Below are 16,890 nucleotides of genomic sequence, written 5' to 3'. Positions count from 1 at the left end.
AACACAGGCAGTACAACAGGCAGTACAACACAGACAGTACAACACAGGTAGTACAACAGGCAGTACAACACAGGCAGTACAACAGGCAGTACAACAGGCTGTACAACACAGACAGTACAACACAGGTACGATGGTAAAATCTCTATACACTCTTTAAGCCCGTAGGGGAAGTGACGTGTGCGCAGGCCCTGAGTTGACGGGGGCAGAGAGAGATAGGTAGTCTGGTGGTGGGGGGCAGGCAGGGCAGAGTGAGGGTATGTATTTTGCAGATATGCTTCACCTTGTCTTTGTGACCGTGCACCATCCCTGGGCCTCTTCACAGGTGTCTTTAGATAGAGATACTGGGACTTATGATCAACCCACAGGTGGATGCTCTGGTGGGGATAAAAAAGGAAGAAGCGATACGTATACGAAGCATCTAAATCAAGGTAGAGGAAAATTTTTGCTCATCAATGTGCGAAGCAACCGAAGGACATAGAAAAAAAATAAATGAAATTTAACACAAACCGCCCCTTTATTTTGTGGACGTAGACCCTCACTTGGATATGGTGGAGTCTGATCTTGAAGCCTTTTGCCACTTTAGTCAAAGAACAATTGTTTATTTTTATTTTTTGCCTATTAGTGTTTTGGTATTTTTGAGTTTTCATATTTTATTCACAATTTTGGTTATGAACAACACAAATACACGACTGAAATGTATTTTATACATATTAATTTCCTAGAAATGAGTGCATGTGCATCATTGGCTGTCTGTAAATATAATCTGAATTATAACACAACTTGTAAGATATGGTATATCTTAAAAACGCCCAGTGTGAATAAACCCCTGTTAATATACTGTAAACACTTAACAGCTTTGTTGGATAAGTCAAAACTGATGCGTGAGATAACAATGCAGGATTTCCTGTTTGTTCTTCTCAGGTCATTTTTGTATCAAACCTGCTTAAACATTCACTGCGCTGATAAAATGTGTGTGAATTTCCACTCAGAATGTGAGAAGAAGAGGAAGACAGAAATGGTACAAATTAGAGGTTGATTGAGGTAATGTAGTAACAATATAACAACAAGCAGAAAAATATCAATACAGTTGAAATTAAACAATCATTTCATTTTTAGTCATGGAAAGAACATCTAAATTAAGGTTAAAAAATCCCAATGCATGAATAATTAAATCGGAATCGCAAAGGTTCTATTTCAGTGTAATAAATCAATCTGGACCTGAACTTACTAACAGTCAAACATGTGGGAGGGAGCAATTTATTTTTTGAGCTGTAATTTTCAGTAATTCTCATTGTTGATTGGTGAAAGTACACAATCACCATAGTATGTAAAGTAAGTTGCTGAATGACAGCGTGTGTGCATGTCTTATATTGTAATTTAGATATTAAAACTCTCCTAATATTAAATTTCACATCATAAATGATTCACACTGTGAGTTCTTTTGGGGGTTCAGAAGCAAGTCACTTCTTATCTGGATTCTTTCTTGGTGTCTGATGATGGATGTGGAAAAACCCTCTTCAGGTACAAAAGACTCATAAGATTAATTTTATGACCATTGACTGAAATGTCTAAAACAGTAGCAGTTTTAATGATGGTGTTTCATCTGCTGCATGAAAAGAGAGTGAAAGTATGTCTCTCTCTCTCCTCTCTTCTGCTTAGTCTCTTTATTCTCGTCAGCCACAAACTGGTGAAGCATCAGAAATGTAACCTTTGACTCGGGTTGTAAATAAGAATCAAGCACGGGGGTCCGGTACACCGTGTTTTTGCGCTGATGTGTGGAGACAACCAGAGAGTCACTCGATCAGACAGGGAATATAGAGATAAACTTACGGGGTCGTGGAGCACATAAAGAGCACATAAATCATTTCACACAGAATGAGTCAATGCCTCAACCGCGACTGCACTTTCCACTCTCCTCTACTCTTAACATATCTAACAAAGCTCAACATCATTTCTTACCCCCGTCTTCTCTTCAATATTCAATATTTAATTAGGACTTTGTTCTCATTTAAAAAAAAAAAAAAAAAAAAAATTCTGTTGAAGTAAAAGGACCTGAACTAAACCTCTGATTATTGGGAGGGAAGGATCTGTGGTTTTTTTAGTTCCCTGGGAACATTAATAAGTGACAGAAAGCAAGATTAAGAAAGCTGGGATGCGGCTTGAGAGAAAAAAACGACAAAGCTTTGAAATGCTGCCAGTATCACCAACTGCACTCTTCTGACTGATTGTAAGAGAAGCCGATAGCGCAGACGGCGTAGGCCTTTAATAATTCATTTAGTTAGGCATTGATCTATCATTTTGTACCTTTTGACATACGATATTGAAATTTAATATTGCATCAATACAAATGAAATATTGCCAGTCGTCAGAAGAGAGGATGTGGATTGCAAAAAAAAAAAAAAAAAGATTCCTGCAAATGTATGCAAATGTCTCTTTCCTTTTCCAATGCTTTATTGTACTCAAGTAGAAAGGCACAAGAGAAACAGCTGTCTTTTTTCAGCCTTTAACTCCATGCTTTGATATGTGTGTTTAAAAAAAATGACAACTTAAAATGCTGGGGGAGAAAGTCTCCTGCTCAAACCAGAGTCAAGAGACACTTGGAAAGAAAAAAAAAATGGGTTGAGAAGCAGACGGAACATGACAGCAGTGGCTGAGGGAGACGTCACGCGTTGTCAAGGTCTTTGACATGATTCTTTAGTGCGGTAAAATCCCACAGGCGATATTCGGGCTGCGAGCGGAGCGTTAGGTGCTTGGGAACGAAAGGCTGCTGTTGTGGTGTCAGTCGAGCCCGGCTCCCAGACTGCTACGTTTGTGCAGTCTGCTCAGTGAGATAGGGATGCATCGATAGCAACACCGGCTGATGTCAGTCTGAAGTAGATTATACGTGTCAGAGGATTTCCTATCCACTAAATGTTGCTACCATGGGAGACGAAGCAGAAAAAAAGAGGTGAATTTTCTGCTTTTTCACATATAGATGATAACATAGTTAAGATTTGTATTATTTTCCAGCTATGCTGGACTCATAAAAGCAGGTTATTATATATCAGGGCTGCTCTGGACAACATATCGCTGTGGATATTGTTTTTGGTTTCACATAGGCTGTTCAATACATTTTGTACAGTTTACATTGACAGTGAAAAAAACATAAAAATGCCTTTGAGTTTTGGATGAGATGTACTGTTTGGCCAGCTACATTAAAAAGATGGTATCGTAACTCAATCCTTCAGTTCATTCTAAACCGTAGAGAAAGACTACAGCAGCTATTTTAAAGAAGCAGGTGAAAAATAAATATAAAGTCATAATGCGCTCCCCTCACGGGCCGATGGAAAGTTTCTGAGTTCACAAAACAATCCTGGAACTTCACAAGAAAACAGTTTAGCATTGGAAAAAAGACAACAACAACACACACACACACTCAACACGCGCGCACACACACACACACACACACACACACACACACACACACACACACACACACACACAAACACACACACACAAACACACACACACACAATAGAATAAATAACTGAAGATTCTTTGCAGCCCATGCAGTCTAATCCATGTCTATAAGAGACAAAGTCCCACATTGATTTGAAATAACAGTTTAACTTCTTTGTTGTGTCGCGCAGAACAAAAGGGCTGAACTCATCACAAATTACTTGTTAAAGACACAAAATGGTCCAGAGACACAAACTCTCTCTGGATTGGAACTTCTGGTTAGCAGGTAAAGAACAGCAGTTAAGCAGGTGACACACACACACACACACACACACACACACACACACACACACACACACACACACGATCCTGCATGTATTTACGGGATAATTATGACAACCCGTTTGCTTTACTTGACTTTTTTTCTTTCCAATTGGATTTCTTTTACAGTGTACCTGTAGTTTCTACCACTACTTTATACCAGATGCACTCCACTCGGGATTTTGCTGTCAGATACTTTTCGCGAGGTTCATAAAAAATACATATTTTTTTAATCTCTATTAAAGTCTTAAAATTATGTTATTTTTTTCTGCATAATTTCCAATTGTTTCCAGCGTTAGAAATGAAATTAAATCTGTCTTTCATTGTGTTTGGGTGGACGAATAAATCTCAGAGGCATATTTCTCAAAAACCAGAACAAATTTAACCAAATTTAACAAACTGCGTAGTGGTGCTATGAATCATGGGAGTCTTTGCATCTATCAGAACAAAGTGAAGTCTGGTGACACCACATCATTTTAAATGGTTATTTGGCATCATGTCACTTTGAAATAGTGTTGTTTGAATGCATTTTTTTTCTCTGCATGCAAAAAAACAACAAAAAAAAACCAACCAAAAAAAAATAGCTAAATGATGTGGAGCTTAAATAACTGCTGCAGATTTGGTGTGAATGTATCAACACCACTTCATCACCATCCACTGACTGCCCATGTCACACTCATTGTAAAAAAATATGGCTTGTGATGGGCTTGATGGTTACAGATGATGGTGTCGATGTTGATAGTGATGCTGTCAGTGGCAGTAATGATTACAATAATACAGAAGGTTGTCATTACTGTGATACTCGGAATCATTCTTCACTTGTGAACGCTTACATGTTCGGTTAAGATACACTTCATTTTTACAGCTGGGACGCTTTTCTTCTGGACACACAAAATATAATCCAAACGGACGACAACCAGTCCGTGTTTGTGATATCTTTTTCACACAATTTTCGGGTGAATCAGAGACGTTGACCTGTTACAAGATGCGTGTTTGTGCCAACCCGTGTCACTCTTGTTCCAGAGAACTGATGAGTATGTGCAGCTGTGTCATTAACACCATGTTTGTCTCCGTATTATTTGCATTTTTACCACTGATATACGGATGTCAATTAAACAGGGGGAAGGAAAAAACAGTTTAGGTGACGATCCCTGCATGTATTTGTGGGCTATTTATAACAGCCCCCCACTGATTACTTTCATTTGCTCTGCATTCGTCTTTTTCAGCATACAGCATATTTCAGTATACAGTCGTAAGGTTTGTGTTGATTTCGAATGGATTCCAGTATTACTGACCTTTAGATGTGCCCTGACATGGATCTGAACATCTCGGAAGTCTTTCATGACTGTGGGTGTCTGGGTGTGACAACAGCAGGGAAGAAAGCCACAGTGAGGAGGAAAATGAGGAGCAGTTAGGAGGTGCTTTTCCTTTCACTGGGTGGTGGCGTGCCTCCCTACTCTTTGCCGTATGTCAAGGCTTTATTATTTCATGTGCCAAGGTCTTGACCTGATACACCAGGCTTTTCTCATGCTTTCCAGAAAAGGAGCTTTTGATACAACAGATTGTTGCACGACACCCCGATAGTTTGGAAAATAACCAATAGCGGTCATTTGAATTGTGGCGTTGGAAGGATTAACTGAACGAGTTACCAACAGAGATAATTCATTAGGAAAGAAAGAAACTCAGCTATTTCCTCTCTATAGTTTTCTAATTGAATATCTCCGGATTGGAGAAAACGAGTCAGCCACTTAAAGGCATTGCCATAGTAACACAGAGGCCCCCAAAAATGATAAGTCTACAGAATTAAATTCAGAGATTTTTATTACATTCGGAAAAACGATAACGAAAAAAGTGTGAAAGTTAAAGTAATATAAACGATGTTAGTTTTTTTACAGTGGAAAATACAAAAATACACTAAAGTCAATAGTTCAAATTTAACTATCTTTATTTCTGTCCTCCTTTATTCAGGTATAAATGTGAGACTCTAGATATGAAAACTTGTGTTCACTATGTGAAGATACAGTCATACAAAATATTACTCAATGTTTACTTGTAAGTTTTACTTGCTATTATAGCGAGGTGAATACACATTTACATGCATCGCTGGTTATTCCTGCCGGTCATAGAGATCAAAAGTCTAAGACGACAAAAAAGTATTGATAATACCTTTCATTTACCTTCTGATGGGTCTGTCACCACTCCTCCCCCCTCTCAGCATTCACCATTTGTTGATTAATTAGTATTTTTAAACAAATTCAACTGTATGACACTGGATTCTTAATTTATTTAGATCGATCGTCCACACCTTGTCGTACACCAATTCGCGGGTTTAGCTTGTAAAAAAAGAATCTTTTTGTTTTTCATTGGACAAGAGGAGGTCATGACCCGAGTGCATATTTAATGATCGGGAGCGTTTGGGTCACTTCTGCTATTTCCGTCCGCATGCGGAAATAGCGGCGCCGGCAGAGAGCGAGCGGCGCTAGCGAGCGAGAAAGTTGTAAGTTTTAGCCTTTTTTCCGTAAAAATAAGAACGCCACTGGCTTCACAGTCTAAATACCTTGTAGCCAATCTGGAATTTACTTCGCCTATGGCGAAGTGGCGAATGGCTAGCGCAAGCCCAGAGTTTAAAATATTGGCGAATTAGTTAAAACAAATATAAATATATCAAGACTCTTGCATTGCTTGGTGATCTTTTGGTGTTAACTTCCTCGTTGGCCATAATAATCTAGTTCCACCCGTTTGCAGCTCCTTTTGGTTTTTCTTTAACTTCTTGCTTTCAGACTGTTTCTCACCATAGTTTTTTTTTCCATGGTTCCTTTTCTGCCTGCCTCAGGGGTGCGTTCAGCAGGTCAACACCTCAGCGGGTGGGCCGTTGTGGGCCAGGTGACCTTTGTCTGTCATTGTTTTGCTCCTCACACCTCACCCAGGGAGAAAAGGGAAGGAGCTCAGCAGCTTGCACCTGCCGTTGGCTTCATCACTGGGGTGTGTTTCATTGTGCCGTGCCAAGGACGGTGAAGCAGGTCCTAAATGATTTAGCCAACATTCAGTAGACGCTAGAGAGAGTGGGTGCGTATCATGCACACACCGGCTTGGGCCTTTGCTGGTCCTGGTACTGGTGACACCAACGATCTGAACAACCACGTTAAAAAGAAGCAGACGCTTCTAATGGACACAGCTGCAGAAAAGCAGAACAAAAGTGAAGTTAGATTCCAAATGCGATTTACATTCCTGCATGTGAAGATAAATCAAAGGTACCTCAAGTGAATGAGGGCATGGAGATGAAATGAAATACACCAAATACTGCCTCCACCGGGGCCTGATTGAGTTCAGGTGGCTGGAAAGTGTCTCACCCAGGGCTAGTTGTCAGTGAAGGATCTGCTGTCTTCTCATCTGTGTGTGTGTGTGTGTGCTGCGGGGCTAAACTGGTGAACATCGGGTGCGTCGCTTTTGACGGATGTTTGCGTGCCTCCTGTGTTGTTGGGGGACGGGCCGTTGACACACTTCATATTTCAAAGGCAAGTCTGAGGGAAGAAATGAAGATTGATGCAGAAAAATGGCAGCTCATCGCCCATTCGATACATATATTATCATTTAGATGTGTGACACCTTTTTTGTGCGTGTCTGTACGTCTATATATACATATGCATAGCGTGCGATCCAAGGCGCTGCACATATTCATGTTTGTGGGGGGGCTTCCTCTGTTATTAGAGCCATGTGATATAATTGCATTTGATCTCCAAATAAACAGGGAATCAGTCCATCTCCTTGGTGGAGATGGCAGATGTGATGGACGAGCACATTAGCGGCGAGGACAACATTAGATTTGCTCAAAATTATTGATCTTTTGTTTGTGAGCCAAGTCGGCGATAAATAACAGTGCATGGGAGATGTGACTCATTATCATCGTGCCAAACGCCCGACAGACCTCTGTCAAAACACTCTCTCCTCCTCCCCCCCAAACCCTCTTTCCTCCTTCCTCCTTCCTTTCATCTCCGTCACTACAAACCAATTTAATCTGCTTTTAATCCTTCCCTCTTTTTCTGTCGCCGTCGCCTTTTTAATGCGAGGCCTCACTGTCACTATCTGATTCCCTTAAAATTTTAATCCTTGCACTGATAACCCTGTATTATTGCATATCACACGCACAGGCGGCAGGACACTCACACACACACACATACACACACACACACACACATACACACATACACATATACACATGCAAATATGTACACAGATCGTTTAGTGGCTCTCTGAGTGTTTTTATTCTTTTTTTTTTACCTTCTTAGTGAAGAAAAAATCCTTTTATCACACAATGGGTAATTTATATCCATTACCAGCGTTTTCAATCCTTTTCAGCGCGGCTGTCACTGCCTTTGGCACACTCATGATTAATGTGATCTAATAATAGTCTGCCATTATATTTCCTTTAGTAAAACATGTACCAACATCCTATTCAGCTCCATGAAATTCATTGCCCCCTTAAAATATTTTTTCCCCTTTTTTTCATGTGGAAGACAAGATTGCAATTTTTTTTTTCTTCTTCTCGTTTTCTCGTGTCTCGTTGCCTCCCAGGAGGTGATTATTTGTTGGGGGGGGGGGGGGTTGATGAGAGTTTGTACCGGTATATTTTTGCGTGTGTGCATGTTGCGATGAGTGTGTTGGTGTCACATGGCCACATTAAGAAGAAACTTCAGCTGTTCATGAAAGACCGATGAAGCAACATATAGGCCTACCTTAATTTGATTTACACGTTGATTTTGATGAGTAATATAATATTTTAAATCTAATTCAGGATATGAATGTTTTATTACAAGACATTTCAAATGTTTTAACCCCTGATCACAAATGAATGCTTTTTCTTATTTTGTCGTCCTTTAATCTTCTTTTTTTTTTTTGAAGAGTAGCTGGTATGGAATGGGGTGGTGGAGAGGAGAGATGCTCCCAGTGGAATGTGCATAGGCTTAGGTGTGTGTGTGTGTGTGTGTGTGTGTGTGTGTGTGTGTGTGTGTGTGTGTGTGTGTGTGTGTGTGTGTGTGTGTGTGTGTGTGTGTGTGTGTGTGTTGCCGGGGAGGTGGTCCAGCAATGGGCTCTGTTCCTTCCCAGCCGGACAGCCTGAGCCAGTCTGCCACTCATGGGGCACGTTTCAGACAGGGCGGTGCCAATGTTCACACACACTGACACACACACACATACACACACACACACATACACACACACACACACACACACACACACACACGCATACACACGCATACACACACACAATCCTGGCTCCCTCCCACAAAGAGGGGTTAACCCTTACTGGGTTCTTAGACTTGTTTCCAGGATGAACAGGTGGTCCCACAAAACATGGGCATCCATTTCCTCATGACTTATCTTCGTGTGTGTGTGTGTGTGTGTGTGTGTGTGTGTGTGTGTGTGTGTGTGTGTGCGAGAGGGGAGGGTTAGAAAGAGACGTGGGGGAGGAGGGGGGTGAGCACACACGACTGCGTAGCTTTCGTACACCTTTTGTATGTGTGTTGCTCCGGTCGGTATCCGGGGGTGTCTGGTGCGGGGAGCAGCTTGCCGAGGGGTCCCGTCGCTGCGTGAAACGTATCAGATGGCCTTCGTGACGAGAACAATATTACATCCAGCTCCCATTTAGCAAGGGGAGCGGCTAATATATGTGTGCCGTTTGGACATTTGTTTGTGTGTGTGTACCTGACCCCAGAGTGTGACCGCTCCAAACACAGCTGTCAACACTTTACATCTATGTTGTTGTTGTTGTCGTTGGTTTTTTCTGTTTTTTTCCCTCCATCCAGGATCCTTCCATTAAAGATAACTTGAACTGAGCCACATCTTATTCGTTTCAACCCCGGCTTCAGTCTCCTGTCTGATTTAATACTTTCCTACCAGAGAAAATCGAAGGTAAACCACTTGTAAGGAAAAAAAAACAACCCGTATGCTCCTGTCTCTGTTTTAAATACCATCCTCTGACGGATGAAGGGTGTGATGCTGTCTTCTGGGTAGCGTTAAACACCTGACTGTTGCAGCGTTGTAAGTCACACTCAGCTCTTGCTATGACACATTGCTTGAGACCCTTTTCACCTTTGATAACTGTAATATTTCAAGTCAGAGGGAAAAAAAACAAAAAAACTTTTGCTCTATTTGTTCTTTTGTGTGTGGCTCAGACACATGTGAAAAAGGCATTTTGGAAAATATGAGTAAGTAAGCAAAGAGTAAAGCAGAGAGCAGAATATAGAGCCTTGGAGATAAACATAAACACGGGGAGAATGAAGGTTTCTCTCTGAGTCAGCAGGTTTTTAGTAAAGTCTGATTAAACGAGGTGGGAAACTGGTTGGGGTAGTAAATAACAGAGGTGTCAAAATGTTGCTTAATGACCTGGATATCTTGCGCATGAAATATGTAGCTGCAGATCTAAGCAGGAACTTGAGTTCTTTTTCTTTTATTTCTTTCTATTTTTTGATGCTTTAATGCCTTAATGCGCAGGGGGGGTAATTTGAATGTTTAACTTAAAGTCGCTTGCAGACAATTTGGGAATATCTACGTCTATTAGCACACGGAACAGAGTACATTTTAAAACCTGAACCTGCAGCTGAAAGAGAATCTTTGAGAATTTTTCATAGATATTTTCACTTAAGACTCTCCAGTATCCAATGGATCATCGATTTGGTGACTCTATTTGTTGTGTCCGTGTCATCCTGAAGGATGCTGTTGTTATGGCAACTTTTTAAACGTTATTTTGGTCTCTATAAATAAAACCAACTTAATGTTAAAAACAGATACCAGGTCTGTGCCCGTTTGTAATCATTGGATGTATAAAGATCATTAATTATGTATGAACGGTCATAGTTAAACAATAAATATTTACTTTTTGCATTTTGCAATATATGCTATTCTATGGCAGCTTGATCTCATGGGATGGCCTCTAGCAAACCGCTTTTAGCAACATTTTCCTGCATATTTTAAATTTGATTTCCTATGTTTTGTATGTTTTGAGTTTTTGACATTAAATTTGTTTTATTATTAATGCAGATGTTTGTTTTTTCTTCTGTATTGCAAATGATGTGCAATACAGACGTGGTTGCTTCTTTTGCATGTATTTTCTATTTTCATGTATTTTGAATTCTTCATATATATATTTGTCACATTAAAATAAATGTCATTCTTTGAAATATTCTCAATATTTAATGTTGATTTTTGACCTTTTGCCGCCCTCCAAAACACAAGTCCAACATTATTACCCATATCATGAGGAGCCATGGCGGTGCCCTCCCACTTGCTTAGCGTAGCTGAAGTGGAAAATATGGAATATCATCATCAGACTTAACCTTTTCAAACAAAATATTAATGACGATTTCACACTCTAAATGATTGGGAACACATAAAATAAAATAAATAAATAAATAAAAAAACTATAAAGTTAACATAATAAAGTTAATGAAATGTTTAAAGCTTTGAAATGAAAAGTAGCGGGAGAACGGCAGCGAGCTGGAGGCGCTGGAAGGTTATTGCTCAGCAGCGAAGCAGACGATTCCTTCCCCTCCTCTTTTCAAGGAGGGGAACCCCCTTCCTGAGGAGGGGATGCTCGAAGCAAAGAGAGGAGGGGGGAGGGAGAGAAGGGAAGCGGCGGTGGTGGCGGTGAACTCAGCACTTTTCCTTATCTTCTGCCCCCCCCCACCCCCTCTCTCTCCCCATCTCTCTCTCCCAGGGCTCCCTGTTCACCGCCGACCAGAAGAAGAGCTGAAGCTGAGGCTGGCTTAACGGAGCTGAGCACGCTGTCGAAGAAACCACCCCCCCACCCCCACCCTCCACTTAGCAGTCTGAGGTGACTCAGGGCTTTCAGGGAAGGGGAAGTGAGGGTGGGAAGGAAAGGTGGGGGGGGGGGATGTTGGGTTTCAGGAAGGCCACAGTTATCCACGCTATGATGCAATCTGTGTAGGGTGATGATGATGATGATGACGGCTCTGGTGATGAGGACGATCACGATAATGACACACACACACACACACACACACACACATACATACGTCCACATTGAATATGGATGTGCTGAATCCTGCATGTGCATATGAACGGATAATTCCCGTTTAATCCCATCCCTTATCCATCGTAGTAAGGTTACACCGTCTGTCTTTACGTCCTAGCCGGCTGCCTCTTATCTCCTCTGTCGCTCTCGTATCTAAGCGTCCAAACCCAAGAAGCTACACGCTGAGTGTGGCGCAGCTTATGTAATATGTGTGTTTGGAAGGCTTCGGTTCTGGCTGAAGGGAGTTCAATATGTGCAGCTGAAGTCTAGGAATGTGTTGAGGAAAAGTCAGAGTCTGAGAAAAGTCAACACCTTCTCTGAAGTGAAGAGCCTGGGCGACCCCCGATGCTCTGGCACGCTCCGAGGAAATGAGGTTAGTTCACCTAGCAGCTATTTCTTGTCCAGCTGTGGAAATGCCTTTGCCATCATATTGGGAATATCTCGCCAAGGTGTGGATGAAAACATGACATTTATCTGTTAATAGCAAGGCCTAATACCCATGATGATTTATTTCAGTTTATATTAAAGTGGGGGTTGATTGTGATGCTGCTTTGGCGTGACAAACAGTTTGTGAACTCCGATGCTCTCGTAGCACCTTCTGTCATCCTTTCCTTTAGCCAAAATTTGGACACTGACACTGAATGGATGGGCCATAATTCAGATGTGATACTGTATGTGTCTCTGTGTGTGTGTGTGTGCAGCTGTGTGTGTGTGGTTGTAAAGTGAGGCATTATGGCAAAAAAAAAAAATAAAAAAAAATGCTTGAATAATTTAACACACATTATTTTATAATGCCGTTCTTTAGAATCTGACTGTGTCACTCTTAACAAATGTGTGCGTCAGGAAAAATTCAGGAGATTTTGTAGGGCGCCCGTGAACAGTGAGTGATGGCAACCAGCCGACTTCTCAGCTCCCTCTTGTCTACCAGCGTCTCCATGTGAGCCCCATGCACCATTTTCCTTTTCTAAAAAACGGAACGCGGTGGTGAAGCGAAACAAAAGGCCACATATTTTATTTATGTGTCAAAAGTGCAATGAAAGGAGGATAGGAGGGGTTGGGGGAGAGAGCCGCGCCTATCACTCTATCCGTTGGTTGATATCATTCCACCCTTGTGGATCAATTCTCCCAGACTGGAGGGAGATGAGGAAAAGAGTGATCTTGTCGAGGAGGGGAGGGCAAGAGAGAAGGAAAGGAGAGCTGAAATGGTGGTCCTATCGATTTGGAAAAGAAATTCAGCGTTGCGTGTTTTGCTTAAATGTCTACATAAACCTGAGCTGTCAGAGGGTGAATTGGCGTTTGCTGACATTTGGCCACACAGACAAGGAGTGTATTTCTTTCCGTTTGGTCTACCTGGATATACCTGAGCCTGAAAACTGGGCTCTGTAACATCCAACAAACTGTCATGATAAGTCCCTCTGGTCTTTAAAATTCAGTTGAAAAAAGTTTTGTCCACTTTTCTTTTCTGATAGCCTTGTTTGTAAGTGGGATCATTTTGCTTCCATAAAAGTTCTATACTAATTCAAATTCATTACAAGTGCTGAGCAATGATCTTTCAGGAACCTCACCTGTTTATGTTGAACAGGTAAGTAAACTGGTCAGGCAAAAACCCAATTATGATTTACGACAACCTTAGAAATAGACAATATAAGACATCTGAAAACCTGCTTTTAAAATGTAATCTCCTTGAAAACCAACATAAGAAATCTGGCAAATCAAGAAACATTCTGTCATCCACAAAAGACCAAGTACAAACTTCATGCAAAATTAGATGAAGGAATCTGCCAAGGATCCTGATATGTTTACCCACTCGTAAAAAAAAAAAAAAAAAAAAAAAAAAAAAAGACTTTGCCCAATATTTAGCCATGGAGTAACCGAGAAAATCCCTTTCCACTCTTCAGCGACATGCCTGGCACAAGGACAAGAGTGAAAGTGGGGGGAATGAAATTAAAGAGCAGTTAAAGAAAACCAGAGAAAAGAGCTGAGAGTGTGCACAGGGCCATAAAAGGGATAGTTTAACCATTGATCGAGAGCAGTGGTGGAAATGGCAGCTGTAAATCAATTTTATCTTGGAACAGCTAAAGAGTGTTTTCTAATGAGGTTAATGCCACATAATGGCTAAATTCCTCTGCTTAAAAGATGCCCTCAAGGTGGTGGCGTGAGATAGATGTCACCGTTGGAAAGCTTAACACCTTCCCCATTCAGCAGCCGGCAGAGGGATGCCTTTTCCGCTCAGGAAGACGGCATCTTAAATGATGTTAAACCTTTATTCATTAGATGGTTTCAGGGGGTCATTATATCATCCACTTCAACCTTTGTCTAGACAGCTTGTTTTATCAATAGGCACATACATCTGTGGCTAAGCTTTTGGGCATTTCAATTACTCAGTCTGCCAAAGAGTTCAGGCCCGATCACATTTTCAAAGACCGTATCAATTAAATTCAAACAACTATGTCAGAAAGCCATTAAGTGCTGCTTGTCTTAATGCAATCAAGACCAATAGACAATAGCCAACAATAGCCAAAAACTTAAAATCTATTTTCATTGATGCATGTCATCATTTTGGACCATTTAACCAAATCCCATTGGGTGACACAAGTAGAATTTCTAAGATTCGTCTAGAGTTCACAAAGTCTTCTTTAGATGACTGCTAAGGTCTCATCACACACACACACACACACACACACGCATACACACACGCACGCGTGCACACCTAACTGAATGAATCTCCGTCTGGATATCTGGTCTTTCCTGCTCAACGATCATGTCATCAACCATGAATTTAACAAATCGGTATCCTCATCGTATTGGTTCTTTCATTTCTTTAAACAGAAGTTGTGAAGATTTCCATAAGGTTCATTTATTTAATCTGCACGTGTAAAGGAGGAGTTGAAATATTTGTGTGTCTATCCTATAATATTATAAGGGGATGGGTAGGAGGTTGGATCCAATGACAGTTTTTGTTATTTGTTTCATAGCGTACGTACTTTATATGAATATATGACAGTTATGGCATTTAAAGTAAATAACTTCAGTTACTTGCAAGTCACTGTTTAGTCAGCTAGCGCCGTTATTTTTTTAAAAATTTAAAGTGATAATAGGGACAGTTATCAATAGGTTTTGTGCCCTTCCACGCCTCCTGCTGAATCGGCAGGGGGAAGAATAAACCAAAGAACAAAGTACTAGAATTAACAACTGGTACGACCACAACCAATATGTTCAGGGATTCCCAAAGCGTCCGATATGAAGACTAATCATGAGTTACCAAGCTAGCATATCATCAGCTGCAGACGTGTTGAAATATTACATTACACAAATTGCATTAGAGAGTAATGGAAGCATAAGGAATTCTCCTCGTCTTCAGCCATAGTGATCCAAGCAGTCAGAAAGCTGGAAACTAAACTCCTCCAAGACGTTTTTCTCTTTTAATAGTACAGTAAGTGTTTGAATATGTATATTTTTAATATATTGTAGATGTATTTTACTGATTTTACTATTTTACTGCTTTTTATACATCATGACCAGGGGACTACAGATGAAAACTAGCCTTCTGGCTAATTCTGGCTTTTTTTTAACCATGTACAATCATGTGTTTTATGAAATTGGTTTGTCCCCTGCAAATAAACTAAACTAAACTAAACTAAACTAAACTAAACTAAACTAAACTAAACTAAACTAAACTAAACTAAACATTGAGGGAAAGCAGTTGCATTTTATGATGCAAAAGACTTTGATTAAAAAGGCTGTACTAAATTTCAACATCGATTAATTTTGTCATTTGGTGATACATATTTAAGATAAGTCTTCCTCTAAAACAGAACATTAAATCATTTAGTCAGTGTGTCTGAATGAAATCGACTACAGCCAGCATGGAGCATGGAACTTAAGAAAGTTCATCTCCACAGACCTCTAGCATTGATCACTGGGGCCCTAAAGCTATTATCATGATCTAATTAGGTTTAACATAAGTCTGTGTCATGGCCCGGTGCAAGGCTCCCTTGTCCCCAATTCCACACATTCACAGCATCTCTAAGTAAAAATAGCACACATGAGCCACGCATACATGCAGTGAATACTGATACTTTATTTTATAGTAACACCGGGATCTGGTTTCATGTCAGACTGAAGTCTAAGCAGGGATAAATGATGTAAACTGAGACAATGAACAAACGAAGGTGTAATCTTCCAGGTTCTGCTCCTGTGTAAATGCATATTAGTTCAACCCATTACAGCAAAATGGTTTTAAAATGAATCTAGAGTCGTTCTTTTTTTTTTTTCCACACTGTACTGTAGATTCCTGCAAACGGAAACACAATAGCTTTGCTGAACTGGTTTTGGAGATCTAATCAGATTGGATTGTTTTAAAACACACCAGTGCTGCTGGGTGTGGTGGGATAGCGTCCTAGCTATTGTTGTACTTTTATAGTATTGCACCTGTTTTCTGTTGTGCCTCATAATTTAAAAAAAATAAAATAAATAAGGGCCAAACTAACTCGAGAGCCGAAACCCTCTAATTCCCTTTTACTCCTACTCTGGGTCTTAATGTTAGAAACTGTTTGAGAGTCTCCATAGTGAAGCATGCGTGATAACACAATATAACGCATGCTTCCTGCTTACGTTAAAATTATTCTGATTCTTTTCCTCGCCTGTTTCCCAATGAGCTACGAGCTGATGATGATCTGACACGCCGGTTTCTAAAAGTAGAAAAGGTGAAACATTCAATCCGGTGACCTAATAAGAAGACCTTTAAAGTGCACCATTAATACAGCTGTCAAATATTTCATCATGAAATATTATATACGTTAATTTTCCGTGGTGTTTTTTACATAACAGTGAATTACCTCCTGTGACACCTTATTCATTTTCAACCCGTTTAGCAGCACTGGTGGGCATGGCTGGTGCAGTGGGTGGCACACATACACACACACACCCACACACACACACACACACACACACACACACACACACACACACACACACACACACACACACACACACTGGCTCATTCTGCCATCACTACAGGTGTAATGGAATGCCCCCCTCATCCTTAACACAAACACACATACACACTCACGCATTTTAAGTGCTGACTGAACACTGTAGGC

The 16,890-nt window shown here is 40.6% G+C and overlaps 1 protein-coding gene across 6 annotated transcripts in view; it reads left to right on the top strand.

Annotated features, from left to right (window-relative positions):
• Window positions 1–16,890, top strand: part of znf536 (zinc finger protein 536) — a 214,369-nt gene that overhangs the window by 35,505 nt on the left and 161,974 nt on the right. For 4 of the 6 annotated variants that reach the window (XM_068310862.1, XM_068310893.1, XM_068310901.1 and 1 more), the window contains exon 3: window positions 11,471–11,587. The exons of 1 other annotated variant lie outside the window; for it this stretch is intronic. The gene's annotated coding sequence lies outside the window, so the exon portion shown is untranslated. Of the gene's footprint in view, window positions 1–11,470; window positions 11,588–12,017; window positions 12,162–16,890 lie in introns of those variants that run through there. One more of the 6 variants, XM_068310876.1, reaches the window with a different exon arrangement.

The sequence above is a fragment of the Antennarius striatus genome, chromosome 1 (assembly GCF_040054535.1).
Source record: "Antennarius striatus isolate MH-2024 chromosome 1, ASM4005453v1, whole genome shotgun sequence".
NCBI lineage: Eukaryota > Metazoa > Chordata > Actinopteri > Lophiiformes > Antennariidae > Antennarius > Antennarius striatus.
The sequence above is the reverse complement of the archived record's forward strand: the minus strand, read 5'-3'. Positions and strand labels throughout refer to the sequence as shown.